The sequence below is a fragment of the Aythya ferina genome (genome assembly GCF_964211825.1).
Source record: "Aythya ferina genome assembly, chromosome: 4".
NCBI lineage: Eukaryota > Metazoa > Chordata > Aves > Anseriformes > Anatidae > Aythya > Aythya ferina.
The window spans coordinates 55,705,606-55,729,122 of NC_140300.1; the positions used below are offsets into that span (position 1 = coordinate 55,705,606).

Below are 23,517 nucleotides of genomic sequence, written 5' to 3' on the forward strand. Positions count from 1 at the left end.
CACAGATACACAAGAATAATTTAAGAAGTGAGTATTTATACAAATGTATTTTAATAGAAAACTGTTTTGCTTATAGCTCTGTAAACTATAGATTATAAAATGGGCCTTATTATTTCAGTGGTTATGGTAACAGCTTTGGTTAAGGTACCAAGAGGGTGCCTTCCTTGGAAAAATATCTAAAAGACAGCTCAGGAGTCTGCGACATTCAACCTGTTGCATTGCTTTCAGATTCTTCTATTTGGTGATGGAGATTATATGTCGACAGCAGATCCTGTCTCTGAAATCTGCAGGGATTAAGACTTCTTAGTTTAGAGGTTGCTCCATAGTTTTTCACAGATCTTTCAGTTCACTTGTGTTTATACTCTGCCTTCTTCCAGAGTAGAATCTATTTTTCAGGAGTTTGTTTCTCCCTGAAACCATGTAAAGTATTACACGTTGACTGTGGAATTTGGATGCTTCCTTCCCCACTGCCTATGATCCCCTTCTCCCTGCCATTGTCACTTTGTTTCGTGCTTCTCAATCGCTTCACAGTGCTCACCATTTTCATGTTATCCTCTTCTGTACAACCTGGCCATCTTTTAATAGAAAAAAACATGCTGTATATGTGAACTACCTAAGCAAAGAAAAAAGATGTATAGCCACCTTCAGGAATCTTTGCTAGACATCCTCAAGTCTTTCTGTATCATTCCTATCATATATTTCTAAAACTCCTAAGCACACCCACATAAACTCATTATATTCCATCTCTGCAGTTGCTAAAACATTGATAAATCTGGAAACATAACAGAATTTTAGGCAATAGCAGAATGTAACAATAGCTGAATGTAAAAGTGGCTTTCACTTTTTTCCACTTCCAATTGGTTTTTGAACCACCAAAAGATCAGAGATCCCACCTTCCTCTACCACAGCTCCTGCACACAGAGAAGAAAAAAAACAGGTATGTCCATCATAGCTTGTTTTACATTACCCTGGTGTTTCCTCTCCTGAAGGGATTTCCCAGTTATTCTTCTAGGTATATTTAATTCACTTATGCATCACAGACTTAGGTCAGAATAGTGCCTTAGGAAATGCTTTCTGCCTAAAAATTGAAAATTCCTTAATGAGATTTTTTTTTTTTAATGAAGCTCAAGATCCCTAATGACTTCGGTATATAAATATTCCAGAAAAATGATATAAGCAGTTTCTGTCATCTTGTCTATGGCAATTAAAGACCTGCCACAGCTAATGACACAACATACTAGCAATGTACAGCTTCTTTTGCTTCCTTTCTTCTTTACCTTGATAGAATTCTTTAATTTAAGAGACTTACTGTCTATTATATTCTTTTATGAAGGTGCTATTAGAACATTTCACATAACTGAAAAGAAAATGTATGATGAACAAAGTCCTGTTTTTATTATATGCAGATACAGTGCTTTGTAGAAGGTGAAAATGTTTACATTATGGTGAAAGTGTTCCACATTTTCTTTATTTCATCCCTTTCCCCTTTATTTTTTTTTTTTTAGAGGACACTTAAAAAAAAATAAGATGCTTACTACATCTAAAAATCCTAGCAATGTCCTCTCTCATTGGCATAATTATAACCTTACACAACGGGAGGAATTTAATGCAGTTTATCACAGGAGACATCAACCAACTTATTCATATTAAGACATGAGTAAATTAGCCCTGTGCATTTCATATGAGTAGTTCTGTCACGGGATATAAATATAAAATAGAAATAAATGCCATATGCACTGAAATCTTATCAGACTCAAACAAGTCTTCTAATTGTGCAGGTAAAAAGAGCTGCTGCAACAAGAGGCCTTGGTGCCTGGAGGCAAGTCTTTGATTCCATACCTTTCCATCTTGTAACACTCTGCACAGAATATCCTTGTAGTCTTTCTCCCTGCAACTTAAAAGACCTCTAATAATTAAAAAAGACAAGAATAGTATCATCTGAGCTACAATTATAGGACAGATTCTGTTACTGGAGATATCCCTTAAAATAAGCTTAAAATACTATGCTTAAATATATGACAGTACTAACGTAGTCACTCTTGCAACACTAACTTAAAATGCTTAAAGAATGGAATTTATAATGGCTAACAAAATGGTGTTTTGATATATAAATTTGGTCTTTGATAAGTTAAATAGGTGGATTCATTTACAAATTATATATTATCAAAGACAAACCTAACCTACTTGATTACCCTTAATCAAATGGCAGCAACTAGCCTCCTAGCATCTCAGCCAATACAAAAACTAGTCTGCAGGGCAAGTTTTGAATGCTAGCATCACTGTCTGATGCACTTTGAACGATGATCCTTCACAAGGCTGAGATTACATACATTCATCATGGCCCTGATATCTTGGTAGTGTGCACAGCAAGAAGGGAACCCTGACAGAATTCTGATTTCTGCATGAATTTGTAGCCAACTTACCAGGTTAGTTCCCCAGTGTTTCAGTATTGTACTCCTAAAAACAAGATACCTGATTTTTTTCCATGAAGTAACTCTCAAGTCAGTGTGATGTGCTGTTTTCTTCAGCGCTGCCAAACAGATGCTGTACAACTCAATAAGCATATATCAGCTCAGAGTGGAATCTGACGTGTAATGGCTTGAGCTGCACTGACAAGTGAGTAAAAGTCTGTACGTGTTTGACTGGTACCACACTAGTGCCAGTTCTCAGAGGTATAAGTGATTTTAAAATAGCAATTTCTTACTTGGTCTTACACAGCTTCACAGTAGATAGAATTTCTTTCTCCTTGTGTAGCTTTAATTGGAGAGCCAGACCTTACAGGAATACGTACAGGGTTGCATTCAGAATGAATGAAAACAGCTGAAAATGAGTTATGATTGCACCTGCACCTTCTACTAGCTGACCGTACAGAAGTATGCTATGCAGTCTAAACAGCACTTACTCATGCACCCTGCTTGCCGTGCTCATGAGGCACAACACAACACTGTCCACTGTTGCGTGTGAAACAGCGTGCATCCCCAGTCTTACATTCTGCGGGGGACATCTTGAAAGCACAAGGACAGGCCTGCTTAGGACAGCAGACACTAGTTAACATGACTCCTTTCCTGTCATTTTGCATTCATTCCTCTTTCATGCATGTTTTAAACTGCTTTTTTTGTGGTGGTTGTTTTTCTGCACATTTTCTGATATTTTATTTTAGGTACATCCGATATGTCATCTTTTGTTTTTCTTTCAGGCAAGGTGTAAGATCTGTCTGTTAACATTTAACATTTAAGATCATAAATGTGCATAGTATTTTCAGAAGCTACAAATTGTAATGATTCTATACTGCACAGATCAAATTCCAAAGGAAGCTCTGCAAGATCCACATAGCCTTCAGTTGCCTTTGTAGTCATAGCAGGATGCTGGGTGCTATTACAGACAAACAACATAGTTGAGTAAAATTCTGTTTTGTACAAGCAGATACAAGAAAAGCATTAAATGTCAGGTAAACCAAGAGACACCTTTTCCCCAAAATAATCTTATGCTTCTCCTGATGTTGCTGCTATTCTAATTATTAAAAAGAAGAAAGAAAATATAAAAGAAAACCACAAAGACTCAGTTCAAATTATTCAGAGCAAACAGGAATGTTGTTATAGTTTTAACCAGCTGCTCAGTTTCCACATCATTTGCGCTTTCTCTCTCTTTCATTATAATCAAAAAAATAGAAGTCAATATTTTGTTAAGGAGGGGAGCAACCAGAAATAAAATGTTTTGCTGTATAGCCTAATTTTATATAATAATGAAGAGTGCCTATCCAAATTTGCGCCACCAAAATTAAAGGAATTTAGAGCCAGAAATGAAACTGGAAGTTGCCGTAGGTCCCTGATTCACATAGTTAGGATGTGTGAGTAGTACTGCACAAACTATTTGCATTTTTTTTGGTAATATTTATTCCTGGTTGGGCTTGTTTGGAACACAAATGTACTTGCATTTACATCCAACTCCTGAAATATGTAGTGAGAATTACTTATTCTGCTGAAACTATGTATTTGATTATAAAATCATTTTTAAAGCCTATCTTTTTGCTTGTTCTAGTGCTTGTATCCAAAGAATAGTTTCAACAGACTGGTTATTTCTGAATTTTATCTCTCTGATCCAAGATTTCTCTGTGCTTACTTAAGACACACCAAAACATGCATGATCTGTTTCCTTGCACTTGCATTTCTTGCCTTCTCTCAGTATCAGTGGCACTAGAATAAAACTGCAATAGGAAGCAGCTCTGCTTCAGGCCCCAGTTATTTACTAGACTGCTTAAATATATACATAAATTTAAGTAGTGTTAGTGAGAAGCCCCATGAAAAAAGTCATTGCTTATGAGCTTAAAGATATTTTAAGTTCTTTGCAGTTTTTTTCCTGCCTGTATCCTTTTCCTAATGCCTAATGGGCATTACAAATTCTGTAATTAAGTTTGTCTGTGTGAATTTTAACTAGATGCTTTCTACATATCATATGCTACAGTCTTTAGCTACATGATTCCTTACATTCTTTTTGCATGTTCTTCCTTCCTCGGATTATAGAATCAGGCTGACTTTTTGATATTTTGTTGGAGCATCCTGGTGCAAAGTTCAACCTGAGGCATTTTTTGATTGTGCGCAGTTCGAAGTCTGTGCTCACTGTAGTTATTAATTTCTGCCATATCCTTTGCATAGTACTCAACCACTGTTGCATGAGTTTCATAAATTATTTTCAATTTTATTTCAAAACCCACCTAGGAAGTGATTATCTATATTTTTCATAGGAGCTGGCACACACAAATGGATGGAGCTCTCGAGTTTTCCTAAGGTTTTATGACTAAGGTCTTTGTGCCCAAGTATGTGTGCCACTACTTTGATACTGATGGCATTGCACAGGGAACTGGCCTCATAAGATCTTGACATTTCAGTATCTATCTCATGCTCTTGTGCTAGCAGCACATATACCCTGTCTCGATCTGTAAATCAGTGTTAAGAGTCTGTCTATCCCTATGCAAACTAGTGAGAAGGTCAATCTTTCCTTTTATCTACCTCACAGATTAAAATATCTATTTGAAAATTTTAAGCACCTAGCTAGGGTTAAAACAGGACGAGTCAGAAATCCAGACAGTTATATTTCTACAAGGCTAGGAATGTGAGCACATTGTGAGCACAGGGAGTAAGATAAATGAAAAATCTACTGATTTGACTATGCAGTTTAAGATGCTGACCCTGTTTGGGGGTGAGTTCCACATCATACAGGTCTTCATATGTTCATGACACAGCTTACTGTTACAGCTACAGTGATGTTTGAAGTTGTGAATGTTCATGATTCTTCATGTAGATGGCAAAGTTTCAAGTCTGGTCCATGTCCGCAAAACCAGAGCACACCAGTTGGTACCAGCTGGGAGAAATATGATTTAAGGGATGTACTGTGTCCTCTAGAAATTCCATAAACCTTCTGTAATCCATTTGTACCTAGCAATAGTTTAATTAATTATAAAGGCTCTTTTGATAACACTGCTCTGCTTATCACATGTGATCTAATAGGTAGCAGCACCCCTCACCCTGGGATCCACATGCACGCCCCAAGTGCATTCCTAGTTTACTAGGGCAAAAGAGCTGTGGACAAGCAGTATCTGATCATGCAAATATAGAATGTATCCAAGTGCAGATACTGAAGAAAGAAAAATCTCATTTCTGAGAGTTTGCTTTTACAACTGTAATGCTCCTTGAGGTTGTTTTGGTTTGGTGTGAGCTTTTCCTCTTCTTACAAGGGAGGGAAGTGAGTGGAGGTGGTTAGAGACTGTTGTGAAAAATCCCAGGTTTATTTTGTGGCCTACCCTCATACTTATTCTGAGGAAAGGGGCAGAAACTAAGGAACAGCTTGGTTTCACTTTTTTCAGTGAGTTTCAGTACAAGATACAGGATGACTTGATGTCATAGTCATGCTTTATTTCAACCTAGCTGTCAGAAAAGAATCTCTCTGAAATATTTTGGGATTTGTGCCCTTTTTGAACACGTTAATATCCTTTGGTTAGATTACAGGCAATGACCAGTAAATTATCATTGCCATTTTAAGCCAACTGAAGAGAACCGAAAACAAACGTTAAAACAATGGCATTTGGTAGTAAATAGATAAATGTAGATTTGGTAATGAATTTAATTTCTGCTGACTTGCTAGTTAACCATATGGTTAACTTCGGAATCAATCAAGAATTTCCTTGGACTTTACTTAATTGGGTGGCATATGATTTAAGTATATGAAGTGTGATAAATACAAGCTGTCTTGATGAATGTCACTCTGTTGACTTAGTGATTGAATAAGAGGAAATCTAATAACAAATGTGCGCATAGATATTTGTACATAGAAATCAAGGCAGGCTATTAGAATTAGCAACAGAAAGTTTCGTGTGGGTATCACTCTCATTAGTTCTGTATAATGAGTAGAAGCACAGTGTCACGCACACTGAAAGACATTATCACAGTTGCTGTGAGCCATAGGGTAAAGGCGATAAAAGATAAATTTGCTTTATTTCACTATTGCTTTACACTTTTAACTGTTGCAAATAAAAAGCTAAATGTTTCACACATTTAGTTGTGTTTTTTTGTTGTTGTTGTTTTATTTTTTTTTTCTGTTTTTTTTTTTTTTTTTTTTTTTTTATTTTACTCTTCTGGTGTATAAGGAAGCTGGTGTTGCTTTATTTTTGTCAGTGTGAGCACACTATTAAACTATTTTTAGTTGGATTCTCAGGGGAAACTGCTGACAAATTTGCTCCCACTGATCAGTATGAATGGATACTCTTGCAGATCATTCCTTGGCTAAACAGACAATTTCACCACCACCATTCAGATCACATTTTGAAAATCTTTAATCTGAACCAGGTGACTTAACGACATTACCTAAACATAGAGAAACGTACCAAAGCAGCTTATGGAAAAGAAACCTTGACTTTCTAGTAAATATTTTCAGCCCATGTGACTAATTGGCAGTGGAGGTGGCGATGATGTGATGCCTAATTATGACTCACAGAGCTGGGGTAGTCTCTGAACCACAAGTGCGGTACTGGATTGGCAACAACTGAGATAGAACTGTAAAAATGACTGCTGCACTCAGCCAGAGGACTTTTGCAAGGTTAGGCTGATGACAATTTTGTCTGCTTCTGCAAGCCTTTAGGAAATCTTTCCCACTAAGCACTTACACTGCAAAGACAGAGAGTTAACAGAGTCCAGTTTGACTTTGGGCTGTGACTGTGCTATAAGAAGTAAGCAAAGTATATTTCTGGTTGGTGGAGAAGTTTGGCAGTTCAACTGCCAACCTTTGTGGCATTGCTGTGCATGAGTAGAGGAAAGTAGCAACATCTTTTCTCAAACATTTCAGCTTTCATTATTGCTAGTGGAATGGAATATGTTGTGAGTCACTGAAGGGTACTTCTGCTACAGCCAGAGGATGGTACAGTACTGCTGGAAAGTCATGTGCCAACGTGTTCAGGTTCCTGCAGTGCTCAGCTCAGAGAGAAGGAAGAAAAAAAAAAAAACAACCTCAATTCTGGCCAAATATTTCAAGTACAGTATTTTAAAAAATCAAAGGGGTTTAGAAAAGTATCATAAAGGCTGGCAGTAAAAGTGCCATGTACAGCTCTCCACGTTGTGAAAACACTGACTTTTCTCTCAGTTTCAAAATTCAGGTGAAAAATGGCTAAAAGAAGCACAAACATCTTTCAAAGTCTGTATTTGTTTAAAAATATATACTAAAAATAATTTTCCAGTTTTAAAAATTAACTTGTTACAATTAGTATTATTGCAATTAATCATTTTTCTGCCGTGTACTCTAGAGCTTGTAGCTCTCAATCCACAAGCAGTAATATAGATCTTGTAGTGAGCTAGTCTTTAGTGATGCATCAGGCCACTCAGAAAAAGGAATTGCTGAACTTTTGTTTATTTTTTTTAATCTTCCCAGCTGCTATAGACAGGTAATAGTTTAATTTTTCCCAGATGAACATGATTTCATAGCACCCATTACAGTTATACATTAATACTACAATTCTAAATCATGGAAGCCTGACACAATCCCAGCATTAAGGTGCTTGTAACACTACGCCTGTGCCCTGCTCTTTATCACTTGGTTTTGCCCCACTCTTCCCAGGTGCTAATTTATTACTAACTTCTGGCATGTGCTGTAAGGGCAGTACTCCAGCAGCAGGTGAACTGATTCAAGGGTACTAAACAGAAAGGCTGCAGTGACTTTGCCTTGATTATAAAGGCAGGAGGTGGATGGAAGGTAACCTGGTTCCTGTTGTTTTACATTTAATGTCTTTGCACAGTAAAACTGTATCCTTAACTCTAAGATGGGATTTATTCCTGAAGACCTCAGATTTGTATCGAAGGTTAGCTCATCTGGAGCCCTCTAGTTAGAAAGGGGTCTCTGACAAGGTGCTCTTTTCCTCCATGAGAGCCGCTGAAGGCTAGCAGCAGAGAGTTACCTTTACTACAGGAAGCAGAAGGGGAAAGGCCAGGCTAAGAATTGCAGTCTGATGCCATGTTATTAAGCCCCCTATGTTGCAGCCCACAAAAAGATGGTGCTGCAGACAAGTGTGTTCAATATGTTAAGTTACCAGGAATGAATAAATAGCCATAGAAACGGCTTGTTGTTTTTTTTTGTTTGTTTGTTTGTTTTTTTCCTGGTTTATAGTTGAGACTGCAGCAACCTTATGATTGTAGATAAAATTGCTGCCACAGAAGCTTTCTGCAGTGAAGTGCAGTTAATATGGAGAACAGATAACAGGCAAGTCTTTCTCAGAGTACTGAGTATGTCCAGTTCATTCACATCTTACATAAGCAAAGTTAAGGGGATTTTGAGGCTGTCAGCAGAGAGGTTACTCAAAGGAACTGGAATTAATTCCAGTACTGGTTTCACTTGCACACACTGTAGACTATCAGGGTAGTACATAATACATCTTTGTCTACCTGTCTGCTTTCCAGAAAAGACATTACACATGAAGTTTATTTTCCTATGATGACTTCAGGGTGCATGCTGAGAGTGCACTAGACTAAAGAGAGTTCAAAGAGATAGAAGTAGAAAAGTAGATATAATGATTATTCACATTTCTGAAAAAGAAATATTAATACACCTTTGTGTTCTACAGCAGAAGAGTCTGAGCAGGACAAAGCAATATCTCAGTCCATATCCTATTTTTACAGATATAATTCGTTTTTTATCTCACAGATGACCCATGATCAGCTGAATTCACACACATGCCCTGAATCACAAAGCTTTAGCAAGGCACATACCTTGCCAGCAAGAATAAGCAGAGGGCAAATGGAGCGAGTTTTTTGTGAACATAGTACTTGCAGAGTAGATTATTATCTTCTTACAATATGACTTGCTCATGTATGATGATTTAACTGTTCTCTGCTTTAAATAATTTCTATAAAAAGGAGTAAATGAAATCCAGGCAGCAATTGTTGGGTCACTAACTTGAATAGTAGACTCAAACCTCTGCCACAACTGCTGTCTGTAGAATTTCAACTTTCGTTTGTTTTTCTTTTTCAGTGTTGCATATCATCACTTAAAATCTGTAACACCAAAATGCCCTTAATATTCTTCCTACAATTTTTGTATGCATGTTCACTGTCTCTAATTATAGTACACAAACTATTTCCTACCAAGTCAATGTTATATTAAGTACTTTCTGTAACCTTACATAAATGTGTAGCAGCTATTCAGGACAGTATTTCTCCAGATGGCTTGATCATGACAGATAACCTTATTTATTGTTATGACAGTACAGGGGCACACCACACCTGTGATTTCTCCCCCAGTCTGTCTTGCAGGCTTGTCTTTCAAGCAACAGACTGTGCCCATGCTTTTGCAGGATTGAATCCAGGCATTCTCCTAACTTCAGTCTGTATTGGTGGATCATATCCCCTCCCTGCTCATATTCTGGCCCCAGTTCCATGACAATCGGTGCCTTGTGTATCCCTTATGCACTCTCTACAAGTTTTGCTTCAGACAAAATATATTATTTTCTCTTTCGTTCCTAGGTCTTGATCCTAGGATGCTACTCCATTTTTTTTGATAAGGTGAACCTTGTGAGCCCAACATAAAATTTTGATGTCTCAATGACAACTTTTTTCTTTTGAGATTTTGTGGCAAAGGAAAAATTAAATCTACATAGGTAGATTTAAGTTACAAAGATCATCTCTGTATAAAGAAGTGTGCTACCCATTCCCTGCCACATCACAAGTATAGAAAAGGTTGAAGATCATAGCAGCTTCTCTTGCCCAGGTCAGTGGAACATGACCGCATGACATTGTACAAGTAAGCATGACACAGTGCTTAAAACATTATTTGCTCACATTTGGCAATGCCTGTTGCTTCAGATATAACCTTAAGATTTTCTACGCAGCCTTGTTGCATTCTAAATATCTCTTGCATTGTTTTTTCCAATGTTTGCTTACTCTCTTCCATTCTACGTGATGTTAATATTTTAATGCCTTTCTGGTCTTAAAATTCAAAAGAGGAAAACAAGCCTGTTAATCTAGCTGAAGTCAGACAGATAGATATTTCTCAATTAATAGTTCTTCTAATTCTTTCTTAATGTAAGTCTTGGTATTTCTATATTATATCTTATCTGTCATAATTGCTTTTGCTTGCAAAGTTTTATCCATCCAGCCAGAATCATATCAGTCAGCTAAATTGAAGAACACAAAGTAGTCATAAAATATTATGGATATCTCCTTTGTCCCCCACAATTAATAAATGTTTTAAAGATATTATAATAATATAATAATTGAAGAATTTTACCATTACGTTCCTCACAGCATGACTTAGCTAAGAATCAAAGAAGTTATCAAAAAACAAGTACATTTTCCTAGTCATATGTCCAAATTGATATTTTTTCATTTAATGTTTCGTAATGTATCTCTCTTTTGTTCATATGAACTAACAGAAGTTGAGATTAAGAAAGTTTGGAAAAAAATTGACAACTGGAAAGGCTAATTGAGTAGCATAACGAGGCAGCAAAATGCTGAAATAAAAGTTATCACATACAGGTGCATCCTAATTTAAAACAAACTCTTCTCTTATTCATTAGAGTCAGCAGTGGTTGTTGTCTTGACAGTAGAAAACACTGTGGTATGGCTGTCTGATTAATAACTTCCATCTACAATTTGGTTGTTGCTGACTACAATGGAATCATTTTCAAAGTGACTCCAATGTTGTATGATAAATGGATGAATTTCAGTAAGAGGGTTTGATCCACAGATAATGCTGGCCACGGAAAAATATTTGTGCGTTTTCTTTTGCTGTTACTAAACTGTTAAATTACATTTGTTTTTCTTTATAGTTTTATATTTTACTATGTTTTTTGTGTCCTTTTTGATATTTCTCACTTATATGACATCACTACCATTTCAGCAGCAGCTGATGATTACAGTCAGTAATAGGATTTAAGGCTAGGTACTATGTATATCAGCTTATTGTCACCCCTTGTGTGAATATACTAATATTCAGCTTTAATTTTAGATTCTAGCAATTTTTTTGAAGTGTCATCAGTTTGATGTTTCATCAGCTTCTGAAGAATGGACTATGGACTGAGATTCCCAAATTCCAAACCCATAGTCAGTTCCCAGACTGAATGGCTAGTATGTGTACCGTAGGCTATTCAACGCCTCCTGAGTCTACTCACTTAAGTTTACATCTCATAGAAACATCACAGAAATCCCTTAGGTTGTCTTTAACCAGAGGAAATAATATGTGGATGGTGGAAAATGGATCAAGTGTTATCATTGTTCTGGTCTCCATATGACAAAAGCAAACAAATAAGGTAAAGCAGGATGAAATGAGCTCAAATGGAACAATTCGGTATTTGTTTTTCCCCCTAAAAACAAAAGAGTGATTTAGTGAGCACAGAGAGAGAAAATAAATACCCTTAGGAATAAATATGAAAATATTTGTCTTTTTGTTGTTGTTGTTCAGAATGTTGCACTTGGGAGCAGGTAAGCCACTGATCAGTATCAGTGGGAATTGGGAGCTCTCCACAATGCTATTTATCAGCATTTGGCTAATGTTATGAACGCTGGGAAATCCTTGCCCACATCTCCTGTTAGAAGTTTATCCGCAAACTTAGATGTTAATGTTACACTGGGATTTAATTACTAGGCTCCTCTGAAAATCAGACTGTAGGATGCAGATTAATTGCAATTAAATATAAGCATTGCCAAGATGCTCAAGCTAGGAGCCTTGGTGCCCAGTGCTCCCTCTACGATGAGCAGAAAGACAGAAGCTAAGCCTGGCTTGATCTCTGGAGATGCCTTTCCCTTTCTGTATTGACCACAGAGAAGACTTTGGACAAGACCTCAAACTTTCATGTTTCTGTAAAGAGCTTAAAGTTAGCCAGGAGACTGCCTGAAGAAATAGTAGTCTTGTTCCTCTTTCTCATTGTCTATGCAATGCAATTTAATTGATACATCACACTCCTAAGTTCTAAGAAAAAAAAATGAATTGACGTTTTTGTATTAATATTTCCTGTGAATCCTTCTGCCTTTAAAAGTTGTCTTAATGGTAATACATGGTAGCTTGTGGCTCTCGGCAAGCCTTGTGTCGAAGGTTTAGTGCAATCGTGTTGACATTCTGCCAGTCTCTTGGTGAGAGCTGCTTGTAAGAAGCCTCGTTGTTGAATCTGATTCACTTTAAGGCAGGTCACAAATCTCAGTCACAGTTCAGTAGATCATCCAGCTTTTATTGTCTGAGTTAGCCTCTTTTATGGCTGCTTTCCAAAGCAGTGTTCTGGAGTTTGAGTTCAGAAGAGACAGGGCTGAGAAGGCACCGTGCTGCTATCATGGAGTACACTGATTCTGTTCCTGACATTGTCCCTTGAAAATAACAGCAAATTAAATCATTACAAAATTCATATCATTGTGTTTAGAGGTGCAAAGGTTCTCTGTCTGTTCTGGAGCTTAATGTGTCCATTATCTCTGCCATCCTCTTAATTAAAAGAAGCAGCTGACAAGAAATGTGCTAAATATGACTAGCAAGAGATTGCAGACAACAAAACTTGCTGCTTTGCTTCAGTTAAGAGACCACAAATGACAAACTCTGTGTAAATTCCTTTCCCTTTCCATTTAAAAATACTTACCTGTGGACTCAGCCAATAGAAAACATGGCCTTTCTTGAAATCTTATCATCGTGAAAAATAACTTCAGTCTACAGAGAAGTAGCTGTCAGATTCAGTAATATGCATATATACACAGCAGTAAGATATACTGTCTTCAGTACTGTAGTAAGTCAGAAATGATTCTCAGAATACATGTTGGAATTTTTAAAATATGAGTTTCAGTACTAACATTCAAAGGATGTATTGTTGTGTACTGCCAAGAGAGAGTAATACCCCTACTCAGAAAATTCAGGAGAGCGCTTCTAAGTCTCTTGTATAGCAAACAGTTCATGGCTGGAAAAAAATCCGTAAGAAAGCATTTGCAAGAGTTAATTATATGGACATAAATTTTATGAAGGACATCAAATTTTTGTCCACATTTTTCTGAATGTCTTTAAAAGACTGGATGCTCCTTCACTGTAGTATTTGTTTCATCACACGTTATTTAGAAGAAAACATTTTCCATGCTGCTATTGCATACCAGCAATAGCTACAGTTTGTTTGCTTGTTTTGTTTTGTTGTATTTGCTGCTGTTTTTCATTACCTGTCAGGTATATTGATTAGGTAGGAAATTACACATATTATAATACGTGTTTCTCAAACAGGTATTCAAGAGTATTTCAAACAGGGATCTCAAACAGGTATTATCTGTCTCTTAAAGGTATTTACAAATACCTTCATAACAGACTATGAAATATAATAGCAATGAAGAAGGTCATAACACTTGTTCCAGTACTCTAAAATGCATAGTAAATCTTTTCCTCCTTCTGATATGCCCTCCTTGTCTGCTTTTTTTTTCTGTGTGATAGCCTTCTTTATTAATTATATCATGTAATGTTTATGTTAGCTTCAGTCCTTTGGTAACTGTAATTTTCAGAACACTGAAATCCCAGTTCTTATGAGTATTTCCTTTCTTTTTCCACAGTGTAGTTTGACATTTTATTTTTTTCTCTCTAATCCTTACTATAGTAGACTGTCTGTTGTTCTAGTATTTTTTTAGTTCATAATATTTCTTATTTCAGCCATTGACAAACAAGGTTCTTCTTGTTCTCTAGAATATAAACTTGTTTCCTCTCTAAATTTTATCTCTTTTCACACCTGAGTTATTAGCTGACATGTTTATTTTCCAGACCAGCCTTTAAAATTTGTTTTCTTTCCCTTAATTTATAAATGATATAATCAATTATTTATACATTATTTCCCTAGTGAGTCCTAGGCAGAATATTTGATTATATTTGATCCTCAGACAAGTCATTCCACAAGCAAAGGCAGCTGACACCAGTTACCCCAGCTAGTTATTAACCTCTCCTGGGCCTTGACGTGTTGAAGGCCAACCAACAACTGCCTACGTATTGTATCACTCAGTGAATGAACGTGATGCATTGTACAAGTCCCTTCACCCCCTTTTGCTGAGCTGGCATTGTTTGCCCTGTTGCACCTGCAGTCAGAAGACAGCCTGGAACAGAAAACTGGCTAGGAGAGAGAAATATAGTCTAACGTCAGCTGTGTAATAACCTTCCATCAACATCAGCTCAGCATCAATAATTCGACAGGGACCTACTACTAATGTTGGCATTCATACAACCTGGCTGAAATTTGAGTGGTGTCCACGTAACGTTTCAGAATTTGTCTAGTATTTCAGGCAGACTCATATATACTGGAAATACTTTTATATTCTGAACTTAAGAACAAGCAAGAGATTTGTGCCCTTTGCATTGTTACTAATAATGTCCCATTACTTTCATTTTTTTTTTCACTAAAGAACTAGTTTTATGTGTGTATGACACACTGTCTTCCAGACTCTAATTAAAACTTATTTTTGGTCCTTAGGTGGAAAGACTACTCTGCTGAGATGAGCTCTTAATTAATGCATAGAGATCCTGAAAGTCCCACCTCTCACCAGTAATGATTGACATCCAAGGATACATAAATTACACTAATTGAGCTTTCCATTTCTACATTTTTCTGCAGCCAACTCATCAGAAAAGGTAGGTGAACAGACCACTGTAAGGAAAGATATTTTGCTGTCATCTGTATTTTCCTGAGGGGGAAAACCTTGCAGAGCTATTGAACATTTATTACATGGGTGTCAACTCCTCTGTTCAGTGTTTAGATGTAACATTTGCTTTACTATAAAAATGAGCATTTTTAATTCAGTCATGTACACTTGAATAATCACACAGCATTCACTACTGAAAAGGAAGAATACCTTATAAGTTAGCGGGCAACGCTTTCAGGGATCTCAAATACATACTTTATGAATCAAAGTTCTTTGGTATTAAAACAAGATATTTAGCTGCATATGAGTGGTGTTTTATCTGTAAATGTTCTTTTAATTTTGACCCACACTCTGAAGTAGAGATTTTATAGTATTTATTAAGCAATCATTTATTTCCATGTTTCAATGCAGTACTGTAATAATGAACCTTACTTTGCACTTAATGTAACCCTGTTATTCTGGAATCAGTTAATATGAAGTCACTGGGGTTATTGAACAATTACTTCTGAGCTAAAGTCCATTGAAACAAAAATGTACTGATGAGAACAGGGTGGATGGAAAGGAACCAAGAAAAGGTGCTAGAATATATCAGAGAGATACTTGGCAGAGGTATTACATTGTAAATGGCATATATGAAGTATTAGCAATCAACGAAAAAATTGGAAATGAGGCCAAACATATGCCTACAGAAAGATTTCTCTAGGGTTTAAACAGTAATTCAGGGTATAATGACAATTCATTTGGTCTCTGGAATCAGCTTTTGGCTGATTTTTTTTTTTTTTTTTTTTTTGTCTGAGTAAGTTTGAACAGTATCAAATGAACTTATTAGTTCTTTATTTATAATATGTATTTTGGATGACTTATTAGAAATTTCAGTGAAATGTGAGCTCTTGAAATAGATATCACATTTTCAATAAAGAAATTTGTCCACTTTCAATGTTCATAGATTACATTTACCTGGCATCTATACTCTTTTCTAGAAATGGGAATGAAAGCATTCAAGGTGTGTAAAACATGTGAACATATATTAGAAAAAATATTTTAGGATTCTAAAGACAAGCCTACAGTTCAGTTGATGTGCTGTGTTTGAGAGTTAAAGGAGTTGCAGTTCCTTGATGAATAACCATACTGGAGAAGATTAAATACTTATTGACATATCTTTAACTCTGGAATAGAAACAGATATGGCTGTTTGTATCTAGATGAAAAGTGAATAGATCTGTGGAAAAAAATAATGTAAACAGATGTTGTCTGGGTGCTGTTTAACTTCTAATTGAGATTTTTGAAACTTGGCCTGCTCAGAAAACCGCGAGGGGTAATTTAAATCTATACTTCCCACAGAAGAAATATCAAATAGCTGTGTGCCAAACTCTCAGGATGTTGGAAACTTTATAGTTTTGAGGTGGTGAACAAAGAACCTCCATTTAAGTTTGTGTTCTTAGAAACAACAGCAAAGCAAGACCTACAAAGAGTAGGGAAAAACAGTCTCTAAATGGTGACAGGTTGTAGTGATACCTAACACTGTTTAGGAAAAAGCCTGCAAGAAAAGCATGAAATGTAACATTCTTCCTAATCTTTCAAAACACCGTTTGGCTCCACTATACGTGGTCACAGTAGTAACTCCTGACTGTTATTTGTAATTTGTTTTATCCTCAGGTTAAGGTCTGATGAGACCCTGAATTGTTCTGGTTAAAATGTTTTAAATGTTAAATGTGAAAATGTTTTAAAATGTTTTGAACACAAATTAGCACAGTGAATTACTTTAAAATAGAGAAGATTCAGAACAGGACTAAATAGAGAGGGTTTGTAAGTCAATCTCCATATGCTGTACTTTGTCCTTGTAGATCAGTTCATTCATCTCTGTCCAGGTACTCCCACTGACTTTTTCAGCTAGGACAAAAAATACAGTCTCTTCTGAGTTTTTTGGGAAAAGTCTCTTGCATCCCATTCCTTGGAGGTGTGGCTGTGAGTTTGCAACCTGTTCATCTCAAGAGTCCGCACTCTTTAGCACCTCCCTGCTTGCTCTGCCTTATTTTGTATTTCCTGTCTTCCTGCCTTGGATTCAGGTGAATTAGGTCAATTTCCCCCATGAGAATTATAGAGAAAGGAACTGAAAGGAAAATTAAATGCAGGATTGAATAGGGCAGGTGCTGGACAGAGAGAAGTCCTATTAAAGGAGTACATTGATTTTTGTAACATTCCCCTTGTCTCCAACAAGGTTATAAAAATGTATATTTCCTGTGAAAGACTGCAGAAGAAAACAAACTGGAAATATGGTAGCAGAGCGACATAGGGCTCAGGTGTTTATACTTTTTTCTGTATAAATGTGAGGTAAAAATGAAACAAAATTTAAATACAGAGTTAAGAGTACAGAGATAGAAGCAGATCTTTTTTGAGAATTTCAGCAATGTGACAAATTTCTATGTAATCCCAACTCCACGGAACATCTTTAAGTTAACACCTCTGGAAAGAAAAGTTTGTTGTTATTTCATCTTCTTTGTGACGTAACTCTTTGGACAAAGTAACACACTACATTTTTTTGTATTTACCTGTAAGCTGTGTTGTATTTGTAATTTCCATATCGCATGTATGGAGGCGTAACACCTAGGTATTCACTACATTTTTCTCTTTATTGCTGGTCAGTTGGAAAGAATATGCACTCTAATTCGCTGCTTCAAGAAAATTGAGTTGTATAAAACCTGAACAGTTTGGTAGGAACAAAATGTGTGAACTTCTGAAGGAAAGCCAAGATGAAACTTGGGCATGGTGTCACAAAACTGGAGGTGTCCTGTTCTCTGCTTCTGTACGGTGTAATACAGACCCTAATCTGGCAGGGACCAACTTCATTATCATACCATCAGAACTCCTGTGTTTTTATACTTAACCAAATTGCAGTAGCTCACTCTGAGTTTCACTAGACTGTATCTGCCGAAATATTTATTACCAGGAAACATAAGCATACATTCAGAATGTTGGCAAGTGTTTTAAACAGTAGTTAAAATGTATTTTGTGCTAATTCAAAAGAATAATTCTAGCTATAGCACCAGCTTTAAAGATCATAGCAAACGTCAAATCAACCGAGAACAATATATACCTCTTGCTTATGATAATGAATTAGACATTAATGATAGGTATTTCATTTTGAATAGTTGCAACAATAAATTATTCTTGGGATAACATGGTAGAGCCTAGTCTCCTTTGGCTTTTGGAACCAGTAAAATAACAGAACATCAGTCAAGTTAATAAAGTGTGCCCTTATTACACATTCTGCATCTGTACATAAACTGCCAGCATATGATCAAAGACTGCAGCTGTTTCAGTTATATCACAGTCACATCATAGACATTTTATAGTTACAGCAGAGAGTTCCAGGGACAACCCAGTCACCTTGCAGACATACAGAGTTCAGTGCAACCTCATTAAATTGCACCTTGGTATTATATGAAACCTGTAGCACATCTATCAGGTATGATATATATAATTTCTGTTTGTTTTTTTTTTGTGTGTGTATGCTTTGCCTTTATGTCTTCTCAAGAAGTCCAAGCTTTTGTTCACACAAAATTACAGAGTTCCATGTCTGCATATTTTAATTTGGAATTGGTAGTTGCCAAAAGTAAAGGATTATTAATAGCCAAATGGCTGTGTTGTATCTCACACTTTCAGGCAGTGTGAAGGAATTAATAAAATAATGAATATTAATTGAAATAATTATATTGTAAACTGGAATGTCGAAGCATGTTTTCATAGCTAGTAACGTATTTTCTGTTTCACCTGGCGGACAAGTTTTTCACTTAAGTCAGTGAGTTTTTCCATTAACTATTACAGAACTGGAATATCACTTAATAATCAAATATGTTTTAATACCAATTGATAACCTTTTCTATATTATCAGGTTTCAGTATGAGAAACATCACAGAGAGAAATTCAAGGAGTTATTCCTGAAAAAGTATGTTTCATAAATTAGTTAATGTTGAATACAGAATAGCAATTTTGCTATATTGCAGCAAAAATAAACTGCCAGCTACCTTGTCCTGAATTTTAAAGACACTGTAATCTATGTCTCATTTTATATACATTTCATATATAAATTTACTGTTTAGGTAGTCAAGCAGTATAACAAATATGTAGGAGCCAGTTAATCAGAGATCTGAATCCTAGTATCTTTTCAAGGATGAATTGCTGAAGCTAAATGAAGTAAAAAAATACCCTAACGGTTTATTAACGGAACAACTCTAACAAAAAATACAACTTCGTGTTCTTACCTACTTGTCCTGCATGTATTCTTCACACTTAACAGTTAAAGAAGGAAGCATATGTGCATCTGTTCTGATAGTTTTCAGTGCATGTTAAAAAAAGAAAGTGTTGTAAAACTAAAATATGTTAGGTGGGATAATAATCTATTATGGTAACAGTCAAATTGCTTGTCGTGTCATGAAGGGTTATGCTTTAATTAAGCAATAAGGCATGACAGGGTGTGAATTACAATGTAATAATTCTTGTCTAGTGTATTGTTAGGCAAGAGGCCAAAGGACTAGTGCCACTGAATGCTGCAGGAATGAATTATTATGCTGTAATTTAAACAATGCAATATCATCTGCAATCATTGTAAAATGTTACATTTTAAATTATAAACAATTCAAATTATAATTTTTCTATACATAGTAATACCCCCTGATAAAATATTTTGTTGCCAATGTTATTATGGAAAAGAGAGACTTTTCTATATGTTATTGTACTTAGATGACAATTTAACTCCAAAAAGTATTGTTTCTGAGATCTGAAGGATGCTATTATGATATCATCTTTCCTAAAATAAACAGAAGAGACACAGCCCTGAGGAATCAGGAACAAATGTTCTCTATCTTTCTTTTCACTGGACAGAACTAATGTACAGTAATTAAAGTCAGAGCATTGTGAAACTCCTCTTTCCTGGAAGCTTTGCGTTTAGTGGAGGCTTTGTTATTATCTCTTTACCTTTTGAAAGCATAATTTTTCTTCTTCCCATTCTTCCTTATTGGCACCTTTTCTGAAGACACCTCATTTATAAAGCCCTTCAATTCATATCTCAGACTAACTGTTAAAAATACATACTGCATTTTTCTATGATTTTTTTTTTCTCCTGAACATCAGAGGAGAAGTCAATAGGAGGAGGACAAAAACACAGGAATGTGAGAGCTCCTATATATAATATATATTATATTCTCTGCTACAAAGCATATAGTCATAGATACTGTAACTAGCAGGAAATGTTGATAAAAAGGTATGAGTTCTGCTATTTTTCTTCCTTTTTCTTGCTTATATATAATATACATATACATATAATATCCATAATCATAGAATCATATTTATGTATTATATATACATATAATATATTTGTATATATAATATATACAATTTCTGTGACATAGAGTTCATAGAGTATATATAAAATTTACAATTGTATATATAATATATACAATATATACAATTTATGTATATAAAATATTTGGGTATCAAAATGCATGTAGTTGACTTTTCTAATGCATGATGTTTACCTCTACTAAAACATCATATAGTATTGTCTGTTTTGCAAAGTTATTTCATAGTTAACATGTCTGACTGGAAAAGGTCCAATGGATTCCATGCCTTAATTGAGATGTGTGTACAAGACGATTTTTGAGAGAAATGGAAAAGCTCATCTATTGATACATTTATTTGTATGCTTCTGGGCAGCCTCTGTCAAGTCAGTAGTCTCTAAAAACTTTCTTGTCCATTGTGAGATTCAACAGAAGTGTATGAAAATGAGGGCTTTTTTCACTAGTTACCACTGATTTACGTCACTGCCACAAAAGCAATACAGCTTCCAGAAGCCCCAGCTCTGCAATACAGTACAACTCCAATCTAAATCTCTCCCTGCATTCCACAGTCTTTTTTTTTTTTAGTTGCATCTTCCTGTTCAATCTGAAGATGACTATTGTCTTATCCACCATTGGAAATCAGATATGGGATCAATTTGCAAGTTGCTTTTTCACTCCTTAGTTGACTGAAGTTTGTTGTCATTAAGTAAAATCATAATTTGCCAGTTGACTTAATCATGCAACAATTAATTTCTTTCAGTGTTGAAGTTTTTACTGTGGTTATACTAACAAATATTGTTGAATGCTTTCTTATATCATCTCTTCTATACAGTAGTGTGGCTGTAGCAGTAGATCTTGTGTAAGAAGAAAGTTAGCATTTAGGTCGGTACATGAAAAGAGACATTTTTTCCATAACACTTGAAGCAAATTTGTCTTCAAAGGATTCTTTGTACCCTAAGAAAGTCTGTCACTATGACAGAGTTCACAGGAGGAAACAATTGGTTTAATTTTCACAAGGGTTAAATAGCTTCCTCTTCTTTCTAGGCACAATTCATCTAAAATAAAATGTATTGTGCTTCTGATAGGGTTTGCCACAGTCAGCTGATGAATTTGCGTTCAATTTCATAGTGATTAGGAGGGCATTTCTACTAGTTAGCTTTGAGCAAACAGTTGTCTTTAATCTGAGACTGCAGTCAAGATATGTGTTCACACTAGATTATTCATCAGTAAAACATTTTTAATGCCTCTAACTCCTACAAACTGTTTGATGTTTTCACTAACTTTCTCCATTTTTCTAATACACAAATTTGTGTAAATACTCCATAACTTTTGCAGAAAAATAAAGCAGTAATAAAAAATGTTCAGGACAAAGGATAATAAACTGCCAGTTGAGACTTCTCAGTTTTTCAAAATAGAAGTGCTTTTGAGATTTGATTAGCAATGACATATTATGCAACAAAAGAAGAAAAAGGATTTAGAAATGGAAACTAAAAATAGTTGTGTAGTAATTTAATAACCTGGCAGATTTTATTCCATCTGTTAGGAAGAGTTTGAAAGCCATTTCCTGCTGCCACTCACACCGCAGAAGCTTCAGAGTTCAGAGATGGAATCAAATACCTGATGTGAAAATCTGCTATTATGATTCATATCCAAAGATTCATATCAATATCCTTGCCTAGAATATTGTGCAGGGTTATTTAAAAAAGATAAAGTGAAGCCAAAAGTTTTGGATTATTATCTGTCTTATTGTAGATATCACACCTTGGTGTGGAAAAAAAAAAAAAAAAGACCAAATGTATTATTTCCTTGGGATTTACAAAAATTACTGAAACTGTACTACGTAACTGGACAACTCAATATAACAGATTTCTTGTATAGGTGGTCCAGTATTCAATTCAAATTCCATTAACTTGTTTTTTGGGGTGACAGGACAGTATTATTTTGGGTTGTCCTTCATTGCCATACAGACCTGATAAGCAAACTGGGGCAAGGCAGACCATTATGTCAAATTATGTGGACAGAAGGTATGAAGGAGAATGAAATGTGTGGTGTAACCTTTAGCTGACAAACTGGACTTCCATACCACCATAAATTAGTACTGATACTCACTGTGTCCTAGCAATAGGTTATCTGCAACAGCTCAAATGTAAATGTCTATACCTAGTTAGATAACTATAATTGGGTATTTCTAGATGAGATCTCACAATTGTTTGATAGACATAAGAAGACATTATTTATTTTTTTTGTCTTTAATAATAGAAAATCTGTAACACTCCTGCTGATGTTCATCTAAATTAGAGTATCAGATGGCAAAGCCATCTTCATTAGGGGAGTAAGAACATAAGTTAGAATTGGACATGGGTACAAATGTCTAAGGATGGTACAAACTGCCCTAAGTGCTAAAAACCCTTGCTACAAGACAATGGTCTTTTGCATTTGGTCATTTAGAAACAATTTTGATGGAGAACTGGAACTTCACTGTCAACCATTGTTGCTTGTGTTTTTTGTTTTTTGTTTTTCTTTCTTTTCTAAGCTGGCCAGAAGAAACACAGATAAGTGTGTTTATATCTGAAAATGTACAACTGATCTAGCTTCCCGTTAGATTAAATCTTCTTGAAAAATTAAAACCCTTATGTAATGTACTTTCCACCCATTCACACATACTTGCATGCTTTTTGCAAGTTTTAAAATGCTCTGTTGCAAGATTATGTTTTATTTCACCTGAAATCACTTGTTAGAAAAGAAAATGAAATAGTTCGTTTTGATCAAAATGTAAAGGAGTATTGATAGCAGTGTTTTTTTCAATTTCTTAAAAAATAAATAAATAAATCACCAATACTTTGCAGGAACCTTTTCAGACACATGATGGAAGCAGGATGAATTTTTAAGTTCTGAGCCCTGTATTCTCATACAGGCCACTTAGTGTCATATCAGGTGCTGGTTCTACAGGACGGACATTTATGTAGATGTGTTCAGAACTGGGCTCGAACAGTAGTATGAGGATATAAATTCTTGCACTACATTATTGATCCACAAAGCTATCTGCTGTCAAGATACGCTTGCGTTCTGCCT

General features: G+C 35.6%; 1 protein-coding gene across 12 annotated transcripts in view; it reads left to right on the plus strand.

Annotated features, from left to right (window-relative positions):
* Nucleotides 1-23,517, plus strand: part of TENM3 (teneurin transmembrane protein 3) — a 1,337,386-nt gene that overhangs the window by 725,064 nt on the left and 588,805 nt on the right. For all 12 annotated transcript variants that reach the window (XM_084518183.1, XM_084518194.1, XM_084518190.1 and 9 more), the window contains one exon: nt 14,942-15,099. The gene's annotated coding sequence lies outside the window, so the exon portion shown is untranslated. The remainder of the gene's footprint in view (nt 1-14,941; nt 15,100-23,517) is intronic.